This window comes from Protopterus annectens, chromosome 2.part1, assembly GCF_019279795.1.
Source record: "Protopterus annectens isolate FY-2018-M chromosome 2.part1, PAN1.0, whole genome shotgun sequence".
NCBI lineage: Eukaryota > Metazoa > Chordata > Ceratodontiformes > Protopteridae > Protopterus > Protopterus annectens.
Genome location: NC_056729.1, coordinates 1,917,743,258 through 1,917,767,243, shown reverse-complemented (window position 1 = coordinate 1,917,767,243; position 23,986 = coordinate 1,917,743,258).

Here is a 23,986-nt window from a genome sequence, read left to right as displayed (position 1 = left end):
GCATCCCTGATGAATGCTGTTTGATACCTATTTCCTTTACGTTTCTGTCTTCGACTTACAAGCTGATAGAGTTTCTTTTTTTTCCCAACTGTTCAGCCACTTTTCAGAAGCTGGTTGAGTGATGCCTTCCTCTTTGATATTGTGAATGCCCTCTTAGCCTCCTTGTTTGCAAATAAGTATTCCTTCTTAGCTTGATCCATCTTTTTTATCTCTCACTTTTTCCTGTATCCTTCTTTCTTTTGATAAATTCTTGGAACCCTGCATTCCACCACCAACTCTGTACCTTATCTCCATAATTGGCTAAGCTGCATATCCTTTTTATTGTTTTGTTGAACAAAATAAAAGAAAAATCTTGTTAGGAAGAAACATATAGTTCACATCCCTTGTGAATAATGATAGCTATTGTACTAATGTTACAGAGAGAGAGAGAGAGAGAGAGAATAATTTATTTACAGGTTCATAGGTAAGTGCTAGTCTAGTTGCCATTGAGGGTCATTTTAAGCCTAGTCAGTTTCCCTTTTTGCTCTTGAATTAAACTATTCCAATTGGTTAGATATTGGCATTACACATCCTATGGTCAATAATGATATAGTACTCTAGTGAGAAAAACTGAGATCATACCATAGATAATTTGAGGGGACATGTGCATGGAGTAAAGCATTTAATTTACTGCTGTCCATTAGTAGTACAGGAAGTAGTCCTGGATTAAATTTTATGTTTCCTATCCATAGATCCAAGTTATACTTGAATATGACAGGGATGAACTTTATCTTTTGTAGATGGGGAGTCGGTTTCAGACCAGTGGTATCCTCTGTGAGGATGGAGAAGAGGTTTATATCCCTAGCCCAAGTATTTCTGATGCCATTTGACTTGCTGATGTGAAGTCAATCCATTAGTATTGGGCTGGAGGATGTGTTCTATGCCCGACACAGATCACCTGTTATCAGTCTGTAGGATACTAAGTATAGTGAAAGGGTTTTGAGTCAGTCCATGCAGGACATGTTCCTTAGGCCTTGTATCCTTTTAGTAAGGTATCTGTGTGGATTTTCCAGTTGTTGCATGTGTCTGGACAAATACATATATGATATTTGATCGGGCCATGATTTTGAAGTATGGCCTAAAGATTCAAAGTGTAAAATATGTTATTGAGCAAAATTGGAAAAAAGTACCAGTCTTTTAATGAAATACTACAGGCTGCAGGTGAGGGTCCATGTTTCATATGTAAAATGGTAGAACTATTAGAAACAACCAATCCAGTACTTGACAATGTAGTGGATTGTTATAAAGGAACTGCAGAGGAAGAGACATACTCCCAGTGTAATTTTATTTATGGGGGAGGGGATCATGTGTTTAAATTCCCATATACATATAATTGCAACTCAAAAAGAGTATCGTATTTGGCCATCTGTGATTTCTGCCATTTATTTTACATGGCAAAGCAGATCATACCCTTCTCAGAAGGATGTACAAGTACAATTGTAATATTACTAAAAAGAATTAACTGCAATCAACATAAGAATTTTGTATTTATTATTCCCAAAGAGGTTCCCCACAACCTTTGTGGAGGCCTATGGGAATTGCAAGTCAAAATTATGCACTCATCAGGCAAATTCGGTTGAATGCAGGCAAAGCTCCAGGTCTAAATGATAATGCATCCATTAGCAACATTTTTAAAATGCATACTTCTAAGTTGAATTGTTTTTATAGGAATATTCAATAATGCGTTTGTATGCTATAGTTGCAGTTTTGTTTATATAGTTATTTGTTCTGCTGCTAAAAGTTTATGTTTTTCAATGTTATTAATTTATTTTGTGGATTTGTACTGTCCTTTTTTCTGCACTCACACTTTAAAATGTCTCTATTTGTGTTGATCGTGTGATGCATGCAGTGAGTGGTTGGTTGATCTACTTATATTGTTCTGATGTAGTTCTTGTTAAGCACAGATGAATGCACCAGACATCTTTTTTCAAATAAATTTGTGATTTATTATACTTTTGTGTGTCTTCTCTGTTTGCTGACATAGTGCTCTATCATTGTGTATCTGTTTTTTTTACACATGTTGCTGTTTTTGTTCTTTATTCTACTGCACTTCAGTCATCTTGCAGTTTTCAATGATTTTTAAGTGGAGTTTTCCTAAATTTTTAGTGTTTTTTCTGAAATTCTATTCTTCGACTAATATAGCTGGTCGTGACTGTTACTTTACCGATACATTACAGTTTAAGTTGTCCTTTTGCTTTTATGTGGGTTTAGTAACTGCATTCTGCATTTGTCCTTGTTCTTCTTCAGTTCAATGTCACAGCTTACAGACAGGTTTGGCCGAGTGTGTGGCCCATTTTAGAACTAGTGGTGGTTATTCTGGTGGCAGGGCAGTAATTGCTGCTATTTATGGGAAGTTATGCTGTGTTTATCACAGCTGCATATTAAAACCACTTCTTCATTTATTCAAATAAACCTACATCAACTATTTGAAACTATCTTACTGCCCATTAATTCCTTTAATCAAATAAACCTACATAAACTAAATAAATCTACAGATAACTATTTCAATAAAGTTTAAAACTCTTAATTTAAATTGTAGTATTCGTTGTGGTTTAAATTAAGATCTAAAACTCTTTGGAAATTATAGAATGTCAGCCGAGTTCTTTAGCCTCTGTTCCCAGCCTCATAGTACTTTGTACTCTTATGCACTATACTAACTATACTACCATGGCATTGTGATAAATATAATACACACTATACTAACTATACTACCATGGCATTGTGATATACTAATTATACTACCATGGCATTGTGATAAATATAATACACACTATACTAACTATACTACCATGGCATTGTGATATACTAATTATACTACTATGGCATTGTGATAAATATAATACACACTATACTAACTATACTACCATGGCATTGTGATATACTAATTATACTACCATGGCATTGTGATAAATATAATACACACTATACTAACTATACTACCATGGCATTGTGATATACTAACTATACCACCATAGCATTGTGATAAATACAATACACACTATACTAACTATACTACCATGGCATTGTGATATACTAATTATACTACCATGGCATTGTGATAAATATAATACACGCTATACTAACTATACTACCATGGCATTGTGATATACTAATTATACTACCATGGCATTGTGATAAATATAATACACACTATACTAACTATACTACCATGGCATTGTGATATACTAATTATACTACCATGGCATTGTGATAAATATAATACACACTATACTAACTATACTACCATGGCATTGTGATATACTAATTATACTACCATGGCATTGTGATAAATATAATACACACTATACTAACTATACTACCATGGCATTGTGATATACTAATTATACTACCATGGCATTGTGATAAATATAATACACACTATACTAACTATACTACCATGGCATTGTGATATACTAATTATACTACCATGGCATTGTGATAAATATAATACACACTATACTAACTATACTACCATGGCATTGTGATATACTAATTATACTACCATGGCATTGTGATAAATATAATACACACTATACTAACTATACTACCATGGCATTGTGATATACTAATTATACTACCATGGCATTGTGATAAATATAATACACACTATACTAACTATACTACCATGGCATTGTGATATACTAACTATACCACCATAGCATTGTGATAAATACAATAAGTTCAGTTTCTTGTTGAGTTCTCTAAATTGTATTTTGATATTAGGATCATTATTCTGAACTATCTCACATTCTAGAAAAGAGACTGTAGTTTTCATTTAATTTCATTTTCTCTTTGGTTTTGCATTTTTGTAATATGTTTTACTAATTAAAAATCCCCTTAACTATGCCTTTAAAGCAGACCTTTGAATGCCTAGTTTAATGTTTTCTATAGGAACATTATTAGGAAAGTCAGTTAAAATAAAAGTAATTCCTTCTGCAATGTCTTTCTTTAACTGAGGAATTAAATGCCCAGTTATTAAATGAAGCATGATTAGCAAGGTGCACATTTAATTTTAGATGAAGTTGAATTTCATTGTGACCAGATATTGTTCTTGTTTCTTGTTAAGCTTCCATGACATATCTCAGTAAATTATGTGAAATCAGGAAAAAAAAAGCAATTCTTGATCATGATTTGTAACAAGATAAATAATAATGAAATGTGTTCACCTGTAGGAAAGAAAATCTTATCATGTCCAAATGTTGCACTTTGTTTTTTCATCCAAAATAAGTTGAGATATATTTATATCCTTAAATAAAGAAGTATTTGATTTATCCCAGGAAGAGTCAATGACCAAATTCTAGTCAAATCTTTAGATTTACTAATGGTCTTTAAAGCTAGTCAACACTTTGACAATTTGAGTAAAGAAATCCATTTCTTTAGTGCGGGGTGCATATAAATTAAAAGAATGAGCATATATAAAGGAGATAGCATACACATAACATAACACCACTTGCCTTGAGGGAATTGCTGGAATCTAAACTGTTACCTGTAAAAGTATTTTTAAACATCATTGCTACTCCATCTCTATTGATATTAACCCCCTGCTGACTCAAAATATTTTATCCATTTCTTCTTTGAGGAGATCCATTGACTGACTACATGTTAAGTAAATTCCTTGCATGAAACTGATATTTGCTAAAGATTTGAATGTCAAATGCTTTTCCTTCCTCTGATTCTGAATCCCCTTAAGATTACAACTTTCTACAGCTGCAGTTATTTATTTGGGTCAGACTTTCCTATAGGATGGCCAGGTCATTTGAGGATTCACTGACTGCTCCTGGTTTGCAATCATCTGCAGTCTTAGTCATCCACAGCTCTTTGGTGTTGGCTTTTACTTCATAGAAGAAGATGCCAAAGAGGAGAGGTCTGGACATAGAATCCTGGGGAACACCATTGGTGACTTGTCTCTTTGCAGAGGTAACTTTTCCTTTTCTGATTTTCTGCAGCCTATCTCTGTGCCAGTTGACAATCCATCAGGTGAAACAGGGATGTATTCATGGTTTATTTAGCTTTTTTACTATGCCTAAGTTGGGGACGGTGTCAAAAGCTTTGGCCATGTTGATGTTAGTGGTGTGCACTATTTTACCTTCATCCATTGCTTCGTTAACCTTTTCAGAAAAGTCAATCAGGCTGAGTGAACATGACCTGCCCTTGACAAAATCAAACTGAGACAGATCCAGTTTTTTGAAGGTTCCCTAATACCTTATTTATTAGTTCCATAACACATCTTTCCATGAGATGCATAAGGTGCTAGTCTGGGATTGCTTGGGTCTATGTAAGGTCCTTTCTTATACAGAAGAATGACTTGGTACAAAACCTGTTTGAAGGCTGAGGTTCAAAGTATTGTTATGGAGTGGATAAATGGCAGCCAAGGACATAACTTGCTCTTTTGGTTTTAGAGAACAAAGCATTGCATATATCAGTAGCAAAAACCTGTTAATTGAGAAGCCAGCCTTATGGTCTTTATGACAATTTTTGATTGAGAAAGACCCCCTACAAGCTGTACCTTTGCTGACATACTTTCTAACTATTACAGAAGCACATCACATACAGTGGCACATCTTGGATGGATTAAAACCAGCATTTCAGGAAACTAAAATTGGTAGATAAATCATTGATGTGTGAGAGAAGAGCCATTCCAACATTTTGTTACACTCAGTGCTGGATAAAGGTCTTCCACTCCAGGGCATACACATAAGCAAAAATATTGTTGGGCCTTTAATACTGGGAAATGATCCTAGCTGTCTTGCAAATTTACCCTTGCATGTTCACATTGCACCAAAAATCACTCAAGCATCAGAGTGCTGGAATACATTTAGCCAACAGCTCACTACAGGTATGTTGGGAGTGGCTGAAAGACAAGGTCAGAAACAAGATTTGAATCCCCAGGGGGAGGAAGACCTTTCACAGACAAAGAGGCTCAGGTTCTTTTCCTAGCCAGCTTATGCTGTAACACCATTCGCTCCCTGTATTAATTTGAAGAACTTAAAGGGCTATCTGAACAAAAAAAAAATGTTTAGCATAATTTCTGATACAAAGATTTTTCCAAGGGTCTCCACATAGGTTCATTTATTCCTTTAGATAACAAAGTCCACAGAAATCTTTGGTCAGTGAAAAGTAAAGAAGATAATTCTACAGCAACTCAATGGAAAAAAAACATCAGAAGGCAGATCAGCAAATCCATTTGGTTTTGCCCTTTGAGAGGCATTCAGAATTCCACCATCAGGCTAGTCTCAAACAAGAAACCATGCAAATCTTGCTTAAGCCATCATCTTTCATTTCCAGAGCATTCATCAATTAATGATTTCATAAACAAGGAATAATCTCAAGTTTACTGTGTTTCATTAGATGAAGACTCTTCGCTAGTCAGATGAAGACTCTTCACTAGACAAGAAATTATCTGACTCATGGCTAGTCAAACTAGACATTCGATCAACATTTCACTTAATTCCAGTTTGAGAACAAGATTGGACTCTCTTGGGATTTTATTGCCATAGGAAGTACTATTTTGTTGCTCTACAACATGTGACACATGTCAGGTTTTCAGTGCAGCTCACCGTTGATCTTGGCAGGTTAAAACTCAGAATCAGACAGCATCAATAATCAGAAAAGGGGAAGAGGGTGCTGCTGAAGAGAAAGTGAATTTAATTTCCTTATGTCTGAAGTTACAGGTTCTTTCAACAAAGGATATAATAGAGAGAACCTTCAAAAAACTTGCATATTTAGTCATTGACAATGGCAACATGTCATTGGTTTTCAAGCTACTGGAGGACAAGCTTCATCATCTGAAGTCAGTGATTGTGGAATTTTTATCCAATAATGGATCTTGGATTTGCAGCACTATGGAGCTTTATGAGACATTTAATTTTTCTTGCAAGGCATTCATCCCTAGCAGGACATTTTTGCCATATTTTTCTAACATTTTAAACCTTGTGAAGTGGGGCAAAGCAAAAAAGAAACTGGGTCAAGGTAAAGGCCAAGGCCATAATTAAACATGACTTTCATTTGTAGAAGTTTCTTGTTAGATTTTAATGGACTGTCCTTCTGTCAGGCCACCTCTGACACTCTTCAGCTGCACATGGGTACTGTAGTTGTTATCAGAATGGGGTATTTTCTCAAGTCCAGTAGTTTTCAGCTGCATAACTGTCCTCCTGGTGAAAATCAAGGTAGAGAGACATATGCTTCTTAGAAATATTTCTCTTCTTTGTTACCAACCTATTGTGGAAAGATCATTTTAGAAACAGCAGAGTTATTTTTTTCTCAGACAACCAGGCTGTTGTCGCAGCTTTATAGAAGTGATTTTCCTCCTTTTCCATGACTGCAATCAATGCTAAGATTGCTAGTGCGGTTAAGTCTGCAGATTCACTTTTCACTTTAAGCTAAGTGCATTCCTGGCAAACATAACACCGTTGTTGATAGATTATGTCATTTGCAGTTTTCCAGATTTTGAGATTTAGCACGGGAGGCATGTTGAGACTCCACCCCAATACCAGAAGAAGTATGGATGATTGCCCAAGATTAACATTGCAGATAATCGACAACTCATGGGGTCTGGATACCAGGACAGCCTGTTTATGCTTTCAATGGGACATTATTAAAGGAAGCTTCAGATTTGGATTTGTCCCCTGCTCCCTGAGGTTTTATTATTTACTTGATTTTGAATGACTTGGCATACACTCCCACAAAGATCACACTAGGCAGTATTCTGTTGGATTTGGTATCTATTTTTGGTATGTACCCACAAGTATCAATATTTTGGTCATCAATCATACCACGACTGAGGTTGCTTGGTGCCCACAAGCTGGGAGTCATTGAAAGTTCCAGAAGATTTTATTTATTTTTTTATTTTTATTTTATTTATTTATTTTATTTTAAATTTGTTGATGGCATAGTCCGACTGGATACATGCCCATTTTCAGTGGAGGCCTGGGGATAAAAGCTCCAAAGGTGCATACACAATCATTACAATGTCATATAGAACAGGAGTAATCATAACATAATACAGATATAACTCATTTTACAGTCTATTTATGAACCATTATGTGGCTAGAGCGTGGCCTTAAATATCCAGACTTGGCCAATGAGGATAACAATTTTTCTTGCTTGTTTTAAACTCCTCTAGATGATCTGACCTTGGACATGTTTAATTTACAAATCTATATCATGGCTCAAAGCAGGTATTAATAGTTTTCGGTTTCCACTGTAGTAAAGTTTTAGAAGTTATTACAGATTTTTGTATGTTATCGGTTAGAGTGTCGTCTGTGTGATGACATGTGTGAATGGGCGTTCCTTCATTGAAGGTTGTGCGTGGGAAAAAGCCGAAAGAAGATGATGATTTAATTAGTATAGTGTTTTCAGGTTAAACATTGACAGTGGGGATGCATTATTGATAAAGAGAAGAAACAGCATGTGTGCATGCATTTGGATGGCCACAGAGCAGACTGGCATCACCCTTTGGACCTGCCCTGTTTCATTGGCCTCTTTTGGGGGTCTAAAGTGTGAATAACACCACCTTAAAATTATTGAGTCATAGGTTCATAGGTAGGTACTAGGCTATTGTCCCTAGGGCCTGTACAAACCCAGCCAAAAAGGTAACCTGGCTTTTGCCACCCAAGAAAATTATTTTCCTGTGCCACTGTTGACTAAAGCCACAGAAGTGATCCCCGGGGAGGATTTCCTATTTCCCATCCAATCATCAAGATTTTTCTTGATGAGTGCTAATGAGGAGCTTTGTTTGATATAGATAGGTAGTTTATTCCAGAGTATGGGAAGTCTCTGGGACAGGAATCTATCCCTCCAGCATGTTCTGTTTATTATGGTGACAAGGTGTAGGTCCCTAGAGCGTGCAGCTCGGAGGGATTGGGATTTCTTTAAGTGGAGCATGTCCAACAGCTCTGGGTTTGACAGCTTTCTATGTTAGGCAGAGATGACCTCTGAGCAGACAATATGCGATGGAGTAAAGCTGGAGTTTTTTGAGACGGTCTGCATAGGGCATCTGTTTGAGGCTGGTAATCCTCCTTGTGAGGTATTTCTGCAGCCTTTACAGTTGTTGTAGATGTCTTGTGAGGTACATACCAAAAGGGGCATTGTACTCTATAATGGGTCTAATGAGTGATGTGTAGAGGGGAACAATGACCTCTTTTTTTCTGGATGAGAAACCTTTTGTGATGAGGTGTGCCACATAGAAGGATTTCCTGACTACTGTAGCAATGTGATTATCAAAGGAGAGACTACTGTCCACCTGTGTCCCAAGGTCTCTTATCACACTTTTGGTGTTAAGAATACTACCGCCTATGTTGTAGTTCGTGGGTACAGAGTTTTTACCAAACGGGATGACAATGCACTTTTTGGCACTGAGCGTGAGGCCACGGCTTTGACACTAGGCATCTGTCTCAGTGAGGCCCTTTTGTAGGATATCCACATCATTAGGAGTTTTGATTATGGCTCCTAGTTTGCAGTCATCTGCAAACTTCATTAGCCAAAGACCTTCTGTGTTAGCCTGTACTTTAGAGAAGTAGATACCAAACAGGAGAGGACCCAGGACTGAAACCTGTGGTACTTCACTTGTCACTAGTCTATAGTCAGATTTGGAGTCTGCTACTTACACAGTGTGGATTCTATCAGTGAGCCAGCTGGCACCCCATCTTGTGACATAGGGATTTATACCTAGTTTAGTGAGTTTACTATAATTCCAGAGTGGGGGATGGTGTCAAAAGCCTTGGCAAGATTTAGATAGGCTGTGTGAACCACCTTACCCTTGTCCACGGCTTTGGTGACTGCGTCAGACAAGTCTATCAGGTTTAGGAGGCATGATCTGCCTTTTACAAACCTGAGCTGGGTGGGGTCCAGAGTTTGGAGATTACCAATGTCTTTGTTTATAAGTTCCATGATGATACTTTCCATGGCCTTGCAGTCCAGGCTTGTCAGGCTAATGGGGCGGTAGTTCCCAGAGTCCATGGTGGCTCCCCCCTTGTGGAGTGGGATAACCATCAGTGTGCGCCATTCAGGGGGCACAAAGCCAGAGGTGAGGCTATGATTGAACATGGTACTTAGGTGGGGTGCCAGTTCATTCTGTAGTTCATGTAGAACGCAGCCTGATGTTGTCTGGTCCCATGGATGCTGTGTTCTTGTCTTTGGAGATTGTGGTTTTTACCTGTGCATCCGTGATTACAGGAACTTTGCATTCTTCCAGTATAGAGATGGGCCATTTAGGGTGTGATAGAGGGGTAAAATTAGCACTGAACCTATCTGCCAGGATGTTGGTAATATCAGTTGGTTCTGTATATTTAGTGCCATTGTGATGTAACTCAGAGCAGATCTGAGTGTTGCCATTGAGATTCTTGACATAGCTATAGAATGCTTTGTGGTTGTCTTTAGAATCAGTGGCGATTTTGTTTTTGGAACTAGCTTGGGAGGATTTTATCAGGGATCGCAGCTTCTTACTGAGGCTGACCCAGGAGCTTTTACTGTCTTTTGCAACATTTTCTTTCTTCTGTTGTAATGTTTGTTTATGGCAGGGGGACCACCAGACTGGCTTCCTTTTTTTGGAGGATAGCATCTTGGTTCTGTTTGGGATAGCATGATCCATGAACTTGTGTAAGTGCTTATAAAGTGCAATTGTGTAGGATTCAGTAGTCATAACTGTATTGTCCATCTGCATGGGTGTCATGAAGTTCACCACTTCTGTCGTAAGAAGCATGAAGTTGGCTTTGGAGAAACTCTTTACCATAGTTTCCTTAATGGGGAGTGGGGGTAGGATGTGGATATGTAGGGTGATTAGCTTATGGTTGGATCGGACCAATGGGGCATTGACTTCAGGTGTGGAACACTGGTCACTCATGTTGGTAATGACTAGATCTAGGATATTGTTGCCCCTGGTGGGGGTGTGGATAAGTTGATCCAGGGCATTGGAGTTTATGAATTCCAGAAAGCGTTGAGTGAAGGAGTTGGTACATGAATAGTTTTCCCAGTTAATGGTGGGGTACTTGAAATCGCCCATTATTAGGGTGTTTGGTTGAACCCTAATATTTTCCAGTACATCAAGAAAAGAGGAGTGGGAATCCTGGGGCATGGTGGGGGATCGGTAGCAAGCTACAATTTGGATTGCAGTTTTGCCCAAAGTTAGTTGCACTTGGATAACTTCGGATGCATTATGCTGAGCAACTAGACTGGAGGTGTGGATATCCTTAATAAATATAAACACACCGCTGCCTTTAGTGTTCCGGTCCAGGTTGCATGGCCGAAAAGTGTGGTATAAGTTATAGCCTGGTAGTGCAGGGGTGCTCTCTGGAGCCTTGAACCCGGTCTCAGTCACTGCACAGATATCAATGTTTTCCATTTTAAGGAGTGCCTCGAGTGAGTGCATTTTGAGATTTGGACTTCTAGCATTGAGTAGCATCACCATCAGTTTTTGCTTGCCTGTTCCTGTTACAGTGGTGAATTTGTCATTTGAACCTTGCCTAATTAAGGCACTATAGGGGCGGCAAGAACCTTAGCCAGTATCAAGAATCCCAGGGGTGACAGGTGCAGGCCATCTCTAGCAAAGCATCATGGTCTGTCGACCATGTCATCCCAGGCAGACAGATACTGGATCCCTTTAGAATGACACCAGAAGCTTAGCCAATTGTTGAAGTCAGTCATTTTGTCCTTGTACTGCGGTATCATTCTGGGTGATGGCAGAATGCTACTCAGGGCTAGGGTCATACCTGCCTGGGCTACAAGATCAGAGAGCTCTTCCATGTCTCTTTTCATGTAGTCCAGGGAGGTACGTCTCAGGTCATTCACACCAACATGGACAATGACAGAGTCACATTTGTACTTGTTGTGGAGTGACCTGAGTGCATGGGTTATGTGGCAGATCCTGGCACCTGACAGGCAGCTGACAGTAACCTTCTCCTTGTTTAGCCTGGTGAGTGGGACATCATTGTGCCTGACTATAGAGTCACCTATGACTAGTGTGTTGCATATGTTGTTTTGCCTTATTGGCTGTGGTTGAGTGGCACACTGAGTCTGCGGGCTATGTGTCATTTGGGTTGTGTTGGGGGGTGGAGGTTGCTTGCATTTCTGCTTTGGAGGTCTCTGTTGCTTGAGCAGATTATTATTGAGAGTCTCCACAAATGTTTTTGTGTTTCTATGTGTGGATTTTGGTGGTGTAGATTTAGTGAGACTATGTGATGAGTGTGGTGTGGTGCAAGAGTTTACCTTCTCCTCTTGACTGTCAAGTTCAGTCTTGGTTGGAGAGAGCTTTACCTCCAGTTTGGCTAGATAAGTGCATCTCTCACAGGTTATAGTGTTGGGTGATAGGAGAAGAGGGTTGTCTGTGTACATGAGGCAATTTCTACATTGCCCCAAGATGCCCAGATTCATCATATAGACAGAAGAGAACACTGAGAGCTGACCCTTGGACATGCCTGAATAAAAAAAATATTTTCGTCTAGATAAGTGTCAAGAGAGTACAAGAGCTGTTTTTCTCTAAGCAAGTGAAGAAATTAAGTACCAAAACTATTTTCCTCTAGGTAATGAGGAAGGTTGAGTGTTGTAGTAATTAGCAGCTTATTTAGTGCTTACAACAAGCTCTAAACAAGTGCTGATCACGAATAAGCAAATTCAAGTGCTAAAACTAAGAATCTGTATCTGAACTAGACTAGTTACAGGAAAGGAGGGAAACAAGTGCAAATGCGGCCTTTTAAATCAGAAAGTTGAGAGAGATGGAAAAGCTGCCCAAATGGCCAATAAGTACAATTTCTGGGCCAGAACCACTCCTTATGCGGTAGATAGGTTACCTAGTGCTTACCACTCTCACTGATAAGCTAGAAGGCTTCCCTCCAACACAGAAAGCTTGGGGGGGCTCAGAAGCTTACATAAAGTACACTAGTTACAGGAAAGGTAGGAAACAGGCTTAGATATATATATATTTTTTATACAGAAAAGTAGTTAAAACAGCAGTAAAATCAATTCAAAAGCAATGCAAGCTAGCACACGAGTATGTAGCAATGTTAGACCAAACAGTTTAAAAAAATGCAATTAAATTACAAATGACTAGAAACAAGTGCATAAGTAGTTTATTAGGTAGAATGAGGTAAACAGATGGGACTGGGGGGAGTTTCCCAGATCAAATCTACAGTGGAAGCAGGCAACTGCAAAAACCTCCAAATCTAAACAACAAGACAGAAATAGGGAGGGTGGGTAGGGGAAAACGAACACCACTAGCAGAGATTAGCAGAGATCTGAAAAACTATACATTGAAGCAAAAATAACAGTGCACAACTCTGAAGTCAGCCAGCAATTATATAAAATTAGTCAAGCAACAATTACCAGTACACAACTCTGAAGTGCCAGAAAAATATACTTAGCTCTGTATATCCTCTTGGGAGCTGTTGACTTCAGCCTAACAGTTAATTCAGGGAAAACAAAAAATGTTGTTTGCTTATTTTGTTGCTGGTAATTTTGACCAAGGGAGCTTACGCCACCTGGGATCAATTACAGGAAGGAACAAGCAGGGTCACAACAACCAGCAGCAAAATAAGGTTATGTTACATAGTGGTATTTCTGCATATTGTTGAGGTTTCATGGTGACATGTTTTATATTATGTGAGTTAAAGGAGAACCCTATCCAAAGGTCAAGTTTGTATTTCCAGAAGTGATGTGCATTCTCTGTAATCCAACACTAAACACTTCACACATAGAAAAAGCATAATTTAATGATCATGTTAGTCTTTCTTTCCTGCATTTATCTTGTCTATTACATTACAAAGGCTGAGGTTACTAAGACTGGCGGAGTAATTATGTTAAGTCACTTATTCCCACTACAGAGCTATTAAGAAAACAATCTCTCTTAAACAATGACATTTAAATGTGTCTTTTCAGTTGCCAGCATTATACCTCAGATAAATAGTTTAACCTAGAATCTAAGCAAAGGCAGGGCTTTCAAGCTTCATTTTCAGATACAATTGTGTTTTCATTTAATCAAACTCTCAGTGTTACAAGGAAAGAAAAAAAAAAACATGTTAATCTAACTCTTCTTACTTCCTGTCATCTTGTCTACATTGTATTTTCTATAAAAGTGCATGTTTCTTCTGGTGTTTTGTTACAGTATTTTTGCATCACACACAGTATTTTATTGATATGAGTCAGTGAGTTGGTGAAAGAACATTAACATCTACAGTATTCAAAACTGTAAAAACAACCCAAACCATCTCAGCCTAAGTAACACCTATTAAACACAGGGGTGACATCTTACACTTAAACACTGAACTACAGTTGTTACTTTGAAAAGAACAATTAACGCAGCTACATTTTCAAGTCTGTCATTCAAACATTCCTTAAAATGACTAACACAGATGGCCACTAATGAAAATCAAACAAAGCAAAATAATTAAAAACGCAGACTGGTGCTGACAGTGATAAGTAAACAGTCACAGTACAGTTGTAAACAGATGAGATAGAAAACCACAGTAGACGATCGCTCATCAAAGGGATTTTGTTTTGTCCTTCTAAAATTAGAAACTTGAAGACATTGAATGTAAAAGACAATCATGTTAGCCATGGCAACATTCTTTAAGATAATTTTGGGGTATAACAAATTTGAAAAAAAGTAGTAATCAGTTACGTTGATACATAAACATCATTAATGCAGTAAAGTTGAAGATTTGCTGAAATACATATTTAGTTTTTGGGTGTGGTTCTCCTTGAATAAATGGTTGTACCCACAAATTGTGTGTTTTCTTGTCTCCTGATGAGACTTGCAGTGTTTTGTCTAGTTAATCCTTATTTAATTATTTCAAGCAGCATTATCCCATAAAGTAAGTTTACTGAGTATAAGGATTTGAGTAATAGAATTGCTAATACCTTCAAGTTTAAAGTAAATATGAATATTGTTAAAATAATACTTCTTATATTGTTGGGCTAATTCTGAAAAATATCTCACTATGCCCCCCGCCCCGATATTTTGCTAAATTTTTCATATCATATGTCAAACCGGTAGCGGAGTTCAACTCATATGTTTGTGTTTATTACAAAAGTTTTCATTTCAATTGAGAGTGTTTAAAGAAAATACACAAAATTAAAAAAAAATCTTGCAAAGACCTGCCATGTCAAAACAGATTATATGCAATTAATTATTACTGGATTATAGAGAAATAGTGTTTAGCTTTTAGTACCTTTCCTGATTTAGTATGCTATTCAATGTGAAGTTGTCTGAATCAGAAAGAGTTCGTAAGGGAACTAATTTCTCCTTAAAATTAGGTAACTGTAGGACAGTCGCTGACCAATGTACAGTTCTTTATCATTAGCGTAACTTTGAAATAAGTTGAGTTATGCACTAGCACATACATTAACCACATGGCTTAATCAGTAGACCCATGTGTATGTCTGCAATAATGAATGATTTGTTTTCACAGATTTACACCTGAACAAATAGTAAACAAGAGTCACGGTTATAATAATAATAATAATACAAAGAGCATGCGTAATTTAGAAATGCTTAGGTTACATATGTACTCTGCCAGATTTTTTTTCCTTTTTGTGATACTGGTAAAGCAGTGCATTAAGAGATGATATCAGAGCAATCAAAGATACCTATGCAACCATCACAAAATCAATGCGCACTATTATAGTGGTTGTTGCACTAATTAAACTGGATTATTTACAACAATTGTATGGAATGGAATGAAAGAATTTGGACATTTGTAAACCTAGTATATTGGTTTTTAGGGATGAGAATCAAAAAAGCTCGAGTTCATTTAAATAAAGTTGTAGACAACGTGAAAGGAAATCTAATAGGTGTGGATTTTAATTGCATTATGGGGATTGGAAACTAGCACGTCTAGAGACCCTAGACTTCCAGCATCTGCAAAATTATTAAAAAATAATTAGAGGGTTTAAGTACTAGTGATGGCTTTAATTTAAGGGATTGTGATTCATTACATTATTTCTCATTATTCTCATGTATTTGGTACACACCCTAGAAATGACAAAATGTTCATATCTCAAGACCTTTGTTCAAAAGTTTCAAATTATAAAATCATGTGCTGCCCTATTTCTGAACATAATGCTGTTAATATAAATTTAAATGTAAATAAAAGGGATATGCTACTGGGATTCCAGCTTCTATAACAAAATTGGAAGATTTGAATTCCTAGTTTATAAATTAGATCAATTTCTTATTGGACACCAATCTTAAAGAAGAAACAAATCTATTAATGGTATGGACAATTTTTATGGCTTACTCATGTGGTAGCATAATGTCTTGGTATAGTAAGAAGAAGAACCAATGGGATACAGACCTCAAATAATACAAGAAGAAATTAAAAACGTAAAAAAATTCCAATGATAATCAATCTTTATTAAATTAAATTGAAAATCTTCCACAATATCAAACAATACTCACACACAAACCTTCTATAGCATTAGAGAACTTCAAAAGTTCTCTTTAGGCTGTGACTCCTATAGGTATGCTTATTATTAAAAGAATCTTTAAAATGTACATATTACAAATATTCTGAGCACCAAAACCGTACATTTATGACTGATGTTGAAAATTTACTTTCTGACTTCAATTTTTATTACAAAAAATGTAAATAATTCAAACAAATGTATATTACCTAATAATATGCAAATATTAATTTGCTGGAGAATTTAAAAATTCCTATGGTTTCTAAAACGGAAAACAATAACATTACAACAATTATATCCATAGATTAAATTAAGCAAAAATTAAATTATTAAAATGCAATAAAGCTCAAGGTACAGATGATATAATTACTTCAATATATAAAATATTTACATAGAAAGCAATATTTTTATTCTTTACTACTCTAGTTACAAATCAATCTCATTTTACACAGTTTAATTTATCTAACTTTCTAAAATCATGAATAAACCCCCAACTTGTGTTTTAAACAATGCAGCCATGCCCATATACAGAAAATTCACAAATGTTTGTAACTATATATATAGGCACATTGCAAATCAAAATAACAGTAAGAAAAAATAGAACACAAACATAAACACATAACCATGATGACAGAAATATATCTAGCATAAAACAGAACACAAACATAAACACATAACCATGATGACACAGAAATATATCTAGCATAAAACAGAACACAAACATAAACACATAACCATGATGACACAGAAATATATCTAGCATAAAACAGAACACAAACATAAACACATAACCATGATGACACAGAAATATATTAGCATAAAACAGAACACAAACATAAACACATAACCATGATGACACAGAAATATATCTAGCATAAAACAGAACACAAACATAAACACATAACCATGATGACACAGAAATATATCTAGCATAAAACAGAACACAAACATAAACACATAACCATGATGACACAGAAATATATCTAGCATAAAACAGAACACAAACATAAACACATAACCATGATGACACAGAAATATATCTAGCATAAAACAGAACACAAACATAAACACATAACCATGATGACACAGAAATATATCTAGCATAAAACAGAACACAAACATAAACACATAACCATGATGACACAGAAATATATCTAGCATAAAACAGAACACATTACGTATTGTTATTGTGGTAATAGTTGAATTTTTTTGTATATGGACATGGCTGTACTGTTTAGAACACAGATTGGGGGGTTTAGTCATGATTTTACAAAGTTAACTCATAACCATGATGACAAAGAAATATATCTAGCATAAAACAGAACACATTATGTATTGTTATTGTGGTAATAGTTGAATTTTTATGTATATGGACATGGCTGTACTGTTTAGAACACAGGTTGGGGGGTTTAGTCATGATTTTACAAAGTTACAGAAATTAAACTGTGTAGGAATTGCTGTCAAGTACTTATGCTCTGTCAGTTATATTCTGTCAACTAAACTTGTTTAATTATTAAGGCTTTTAGAGGCTTAGTATGTTATGCACACTAATATAGTTTTTACTTAAAAAGTATTTGGGCTACATAAAAAAATCAATTGTATTTTTATGATTTAACTTAACAATGTATATGTTTTTTCACAAAACTGTAAAGGGCTCTAAATTGCTGAGAGGGCACACTAATTACTCACCGTCTTTGTTAATTTGACATGTGACTTATTACTTGTATTTAAAGAGTTGTGTGCACAATGGCAGTTTTGCTGATGAAGCCCATGTAACTCGGACGAAAGCACTAGTTGTGAAATAAAAGAATCTTGGTTTCACTTCTGCCTCCTTCTTTTGGATTCTTGGTTGAATTACTTTATTGTCTATTATAAAATGACTAATTAATAGAGCATATAAAATATAGCATGACAACTATAAGAATCAATTAGGGGAGCTTAGAAAGGATTGGGAAAAGAGATTTGATAAGCAATTCACAAAAAGACAATGGGGAATATATGTGTATCTTCCAAATATGCAACAACGTCTAAAAGATTTAGGATCTTTGCTTGGAAGTGTTTACATAGGTATTTATATGCCTCAAGTAGACTCCAAAGAATTCTTCCTCAGGTAGACAGCAAATGCTGGAGGGTGATGGGGAATAAAGAAGTTATTGGGAACATATTTTCTGGGAGTGTAATGAGGTAGCAGATTTTAAAGATTCCTTCCAGACTGGTCTGTTAGAGATACTTGGTGAGCAAATTAGTATAATTAAATAAATGATTTTTTTTTATCTATGATACAGAATCAGAACTGCATAGACATAATAAGCCCTTGCTGAATCTAATTATGGTGGTTGCCTACAAAGCATTTACTAGGAAATGGAAATCAAAGTCTAAAAACCAACTTTACTAGAATTAGTAAATATAGTAACAGAGATAAAACAACTGGAATTGAGATCTTTAGAAAATGAAAGGAGAAAACTGCCGACAAAAAAATGGGAATTTTGGGAACAATATATGTAGAGGAGGAAAAAGGCTTAAAAGAAGGCAGGATTTGAATACGCTATGTAGTACTTAACTAATAATGATTGGATATAGTATAAGTGATGTTTAATATATGCAACTACTACATCTTTCTCAAAGGGGTCTGTGATGTAGTGTTTCCAATTAAAACTGTGTTAATATGGTCTATTTTCATTTATACAAATGTAAGATTGCCTATGTCATATGTGATAATCTAATAAACATGTTTTTTGTTTAAACAAAAGGCAAGAGTGCTAGGTCCAAATCTTAAAATTGCTGGACCGTCAGTTAAAATCGTTCCAGATTATATAGTTTAGCCCTATTTGCTAAATGTAAAGAATAGGTTTTCAGATGACATTGTGATCTGTAGTGAGAGTAGGGATCAGGTTGAGGAGGCCCTGGAGAGGTGGATATATGCTCTACAGAGGAGAGGAATGAAGGTCAGCAGGACTAAGACAGAATATATGTGTGTAAATGGGAGGGACGGTAGAGGAGAGGGGGGTTGGGGGGGTGGCCTAATGGTCAAGGTGTTTGCCTTACAAACACAAGGTACAGGGTTTGAATCTCACAGGGGATAACTGGCTAGGCTTAAAATGGCTTGCAAAGGCAGTTAGCCTAGTACTAATCTATGAACCTATGAACCTATGAATGGTGAGGATGCAGGGAGTAGAGCTGGCAAAGGTGGATGAGTTTAAATTCTTGGGATCAACAGTTCAGAGTAACAGTCAGTGTAGAAGAGAGGTGATGAACAGAGTGCAGGCAAGGTGTAGTGGGTGGAGAATAGTGTCAGGAATGATTTGTGACAGATGGGTACCAGTAAGAGTGAAAGGGAAGGTCTACAAGATGGTAGTGAGACCAGTTATGTTATATGAGTTGGAGACAGTAGCACTGAGGAAAATAAGGAGTCAGAGCTGGAGATGGCAGAGTTAAAGATGTTAAGATTTGCAGTGGGTGTGACAAGGATGGACAGGATTAGAAATCAGTATATTAGAGGGTCAGCTCAGGTTGGGTGGTTTGGAGACAAAGCCAGAAGCAAGATAGCATTGGTTTGGACATGTGCTGAGGAGGGATGCTGTTTATATTGATAGAAGGATGCTAAGGATGGAGCTGCCAGATAAGAGGAAAAGAGGAAAGCCTAAGATAGAGTAATGCAGGTGGTTGGTGTGATAGATCTAGATGCAAAGGACAGGAAGAAATGGAAACAGATGATCCACTGTAGTGACCCCTAATGGGAGCAGCCAAAAGAAAAAGAAGAAAGAATAGGTACTGTTTCTAAGATGGGCATGCAATCAGGTGTTTGGTGTCTTCCTTACATATCTGCCTGTTTTGCAAATAACCAATGGTCTACAAAAGTTTCAGTTTCTAATTGCAGCAGATGCAGAGGAACTTCTGAAGGACTTGAAAATGCACATAAGGAACATTTATATGTTGGGGCCATTGAGATGGGGACAGTAGAAAAAAGATGGATACAGAGCTGAATGGTAATGCACCAAAATCACCTGCACTTTAGAAGGGAAAAGCTTCAGATGATCACTGGAATTTAATGTCCATTTTAACTAGAATCCAGTTGGATTAATCCAACCTCTAGCCAGATGGAATCATCTGCCACAGATGATGTTTAGTCATTATAGTGATTACTGTATTTAAAGAGTCTATGTGAAAGCTCCGATGAGTGAAAACTGATATGATCAAAATCACTATTTTCGGGGGCTGTGCCCCCATCCTCCCTTAAAAATATATTCCAACTCTGAGATCGCAGTACAAGTACAGTGAGGCAAGGGCAAATTTTCTGATCTTCACTGTACCGCGATTTCACTATATCAATGTCGAGCATATGCGTTTTCATTCACTGGAGCGTTCGAAATTCATTCCGTTCATTGTTTTGACATAGACCCTATTTAAATATGGTGAGTGCTCATGCTTATGTACATTTTCTCTTGTGTACCCAATTTCTGATTATTGTAGTTAGTTTTACAGGTATCTATGTGGTTATAAATAGTATGGGGGAGATGAAAATGGAGTAATGTGTAATATAATGCATAAGTAGCATGGTGTGAATGCACTATGACAATAAGTAATTACCTCTCTTTTTATCTTATTACAGTTACTGTAAGTTCAGCTGCTAATGGGAAGGAAATATGTACATTGCATACTATGCATGTGAAACCTGTTGCATTAATATATAAATACTCTCTGTTCTAGAAGGACCCATAGGTGGTACCGATGGTGCGATTCCTATTTTTTTTCTTTCTCTATTTCACTCTCTCTTTGTGGGTTGTAACAGGATGATGATTAATGGTTAATGTCCTTGAATTCAGTTAAGGGGAGTTGGTATCTTATTGCAGCTGTCAGATGGCATCATAGCTCAACTGTCCAGATTTTTTCAGAATGTCTAGATTTTTGGCTCATATCTTTATTCTGTTCTTCATCAAATTTTTGGTTTTCTGACAAATCACCGAGGACTAACATCACTAAATAATGGCATAGGTCTCAATTTCTGACTTTGTATCCTTCAAAAAATGCATGACAACACAAATATTATTATTCAAGCAACATTTTAACTTTATAAAAGCAATACTTAAAATATTTTCCTATTTTTGGGTCTTTGTCCTCCCATTGTTTTACGGGCTATCCAGATTTCTTGCACTAAGAGGTTGAGAGCTGTGCAGGGGATGCTGGACTATATGGTGTTCACTATGACCAAACTGTTAACATTTTGGACTGGTTCCTAGTGTATGCAGTGCCCATTAAGAATATTATTGGGATTAATTAATAAAACTCTACTAGCAGTAACCTCACTATTTTTTTATTATTTTATTCTATTTTCTGCACTTTTTATGGTTTATTGTGTCTGACCATCCTTGAATGTGAAAGGGATATCAACTAGCTACAAATTGAAATCTGTAATTGCTTGGGTATCTAGATGCCAACCAAAATAAGAGAGGACCTGGATTCTGAATTGAGGTTATTAATGAGATGGAAATGACAGTTATACTGTAGTGGCACAAATGCTGCAAAGGAGGGGTTAGCAATTTTACTTGCTTGATCATTTAAAGGCAATGCGATCACACTTCACAAAGACACTGTACGTAGATGGCTGATGATGAAGATTCGTTCTTTCATTTTCGGTTATTGATATTTATGACCCTCATAATGACAATACACATATGTGGCAAGAGTTGTTAGAATGTGGGCACATATAACTGAATATGACCAAATAATGGTGGGAGGTGAATTCAGTGCAGTTTTGGATAACAGGTGGATAGAATACCTAAAGATATTAACAAAACACCCAAAGAAACTAACCTACTGAAAGAAATGTGTCTAACATGGAATTTTAAGGATAATTTGTAATCCTTTAGAATCAGAATCCATATATCATAGTTATATAATAGGGATTGCAGATAGAACTGATATGTTGTTAACTTCCCAGATTATTACTAATAAACCCTGTGAATCTCGAATCATACTAACCACCATATCAGACCATAATGCCATATCCTACTAACCACCATATCAGACCATAATGCCATATCCTACTAACCACCATATCAGACCATAATGCCATATCCATGTCTATTAACTTGTCCATGCCTCTTGTGATAAATTCCGCTTGGAACATGGACCTCCCATGGCTAAAGGACAGAGATGAGGAGAATCTTTCTCATCATGGGGAGAAGCTTTTTGGACAATGGTATAGCAGAATTACAGAAAAATGAGTCATGGATTGATAAGGTGTAAATCGAAACTTACTATTTGATATAATCAAGTTGTTTAAGATCAATAAGCTGTTGACCAAAATTATCTAGCAGACGTAGCTGATATCATTACCTATGCATAGATTCAGTATAAAAACACTAATTTCAGTGATAATCTTGTCCTGAGAAATAAAAAAAAAAATCTTAAAAGGCAATATTGTGCACTGTCAGCTAACATTCGGCATAACAAATGAAAGAGAAACAAATTGTTTTACTCGCAAAAGGTATCAAATTTCAGAAAATCTTGGCAAGAAAATGCAGAAGAAGAGCCCAATAATTAGATATTCCACATATTCACACACCTAAGGAGAATGCTGCTGCCATCCTTAAAGAAATTAATAAGGCATTCATGGCGGTCTTATTTAAACAGACCCACAAACATTTAGGCTTACCCAAAGAAATGATGAATTAGTACATTTAATCTTTAGATTTACAAAAAATATCAGACAAAGACAGACAGTGATCAGCATGCCATATTCCTGGAGAAGAAATGAGGTTGCTCAAACTCTCTCTATCCTCAGTTAAAGTTCCTGGAATGGATGGTAGACCTCCACAGTTTTACAACATTTTTAAAGTGGACATATTGAGCCTATTACTATAAATGTGTCATTTGGCAGAAAATGTGGGAGAGTTTGAAAAAAGCCTGGAGACAGACAAAGTACTACTTTTCCATAAACCTGTTAAGGGCAAACTTAACCCACTAATAATAGACCCGTCTTCCTCATCAGTATGGAGATTAGATTATATGTCAGAATATTAGGTAGAAGACTGGAATCACTTCTGCCAGTTCTTATTCATTATAATCACCAATGATTTATTAAGGCAAGAGGTGAGGGCCCTGAGTTAATGAAATTATGTTTAAACATGCAAGAACTTGTAACAGGGGATGTACCTCAGTGGTAGAGCACATGCTTTGCATGTATGAGGTACTGGATTCAATCCCCAACATCTCCATAGCATTTAAATTATTACTGTATATCTGTGTTCTGCATAAACTCATACCACTAGAGGTTTTCTCCCTGGACCTCCAATGAAAATGGGTTGCTGATCTAGTTGGACTTTCACAGTTACTAAATGTTAAATTCCACTGCATTCCTGATTCACTTGCACAAGGCAACAGATAGTATTACCTGGAATCTTTCATTAGGAAGCCTTAAGTGGGTATGACTTCCCAAATGCATTTAATAAAAAATGTAAACTTTTATATAATAATGCTTTTCTAATAGTTAGTATGAGTGGAATATTCTCACCACTTCAGATTCTTACTCTGGGCACAAGAAAGGATGACTGTT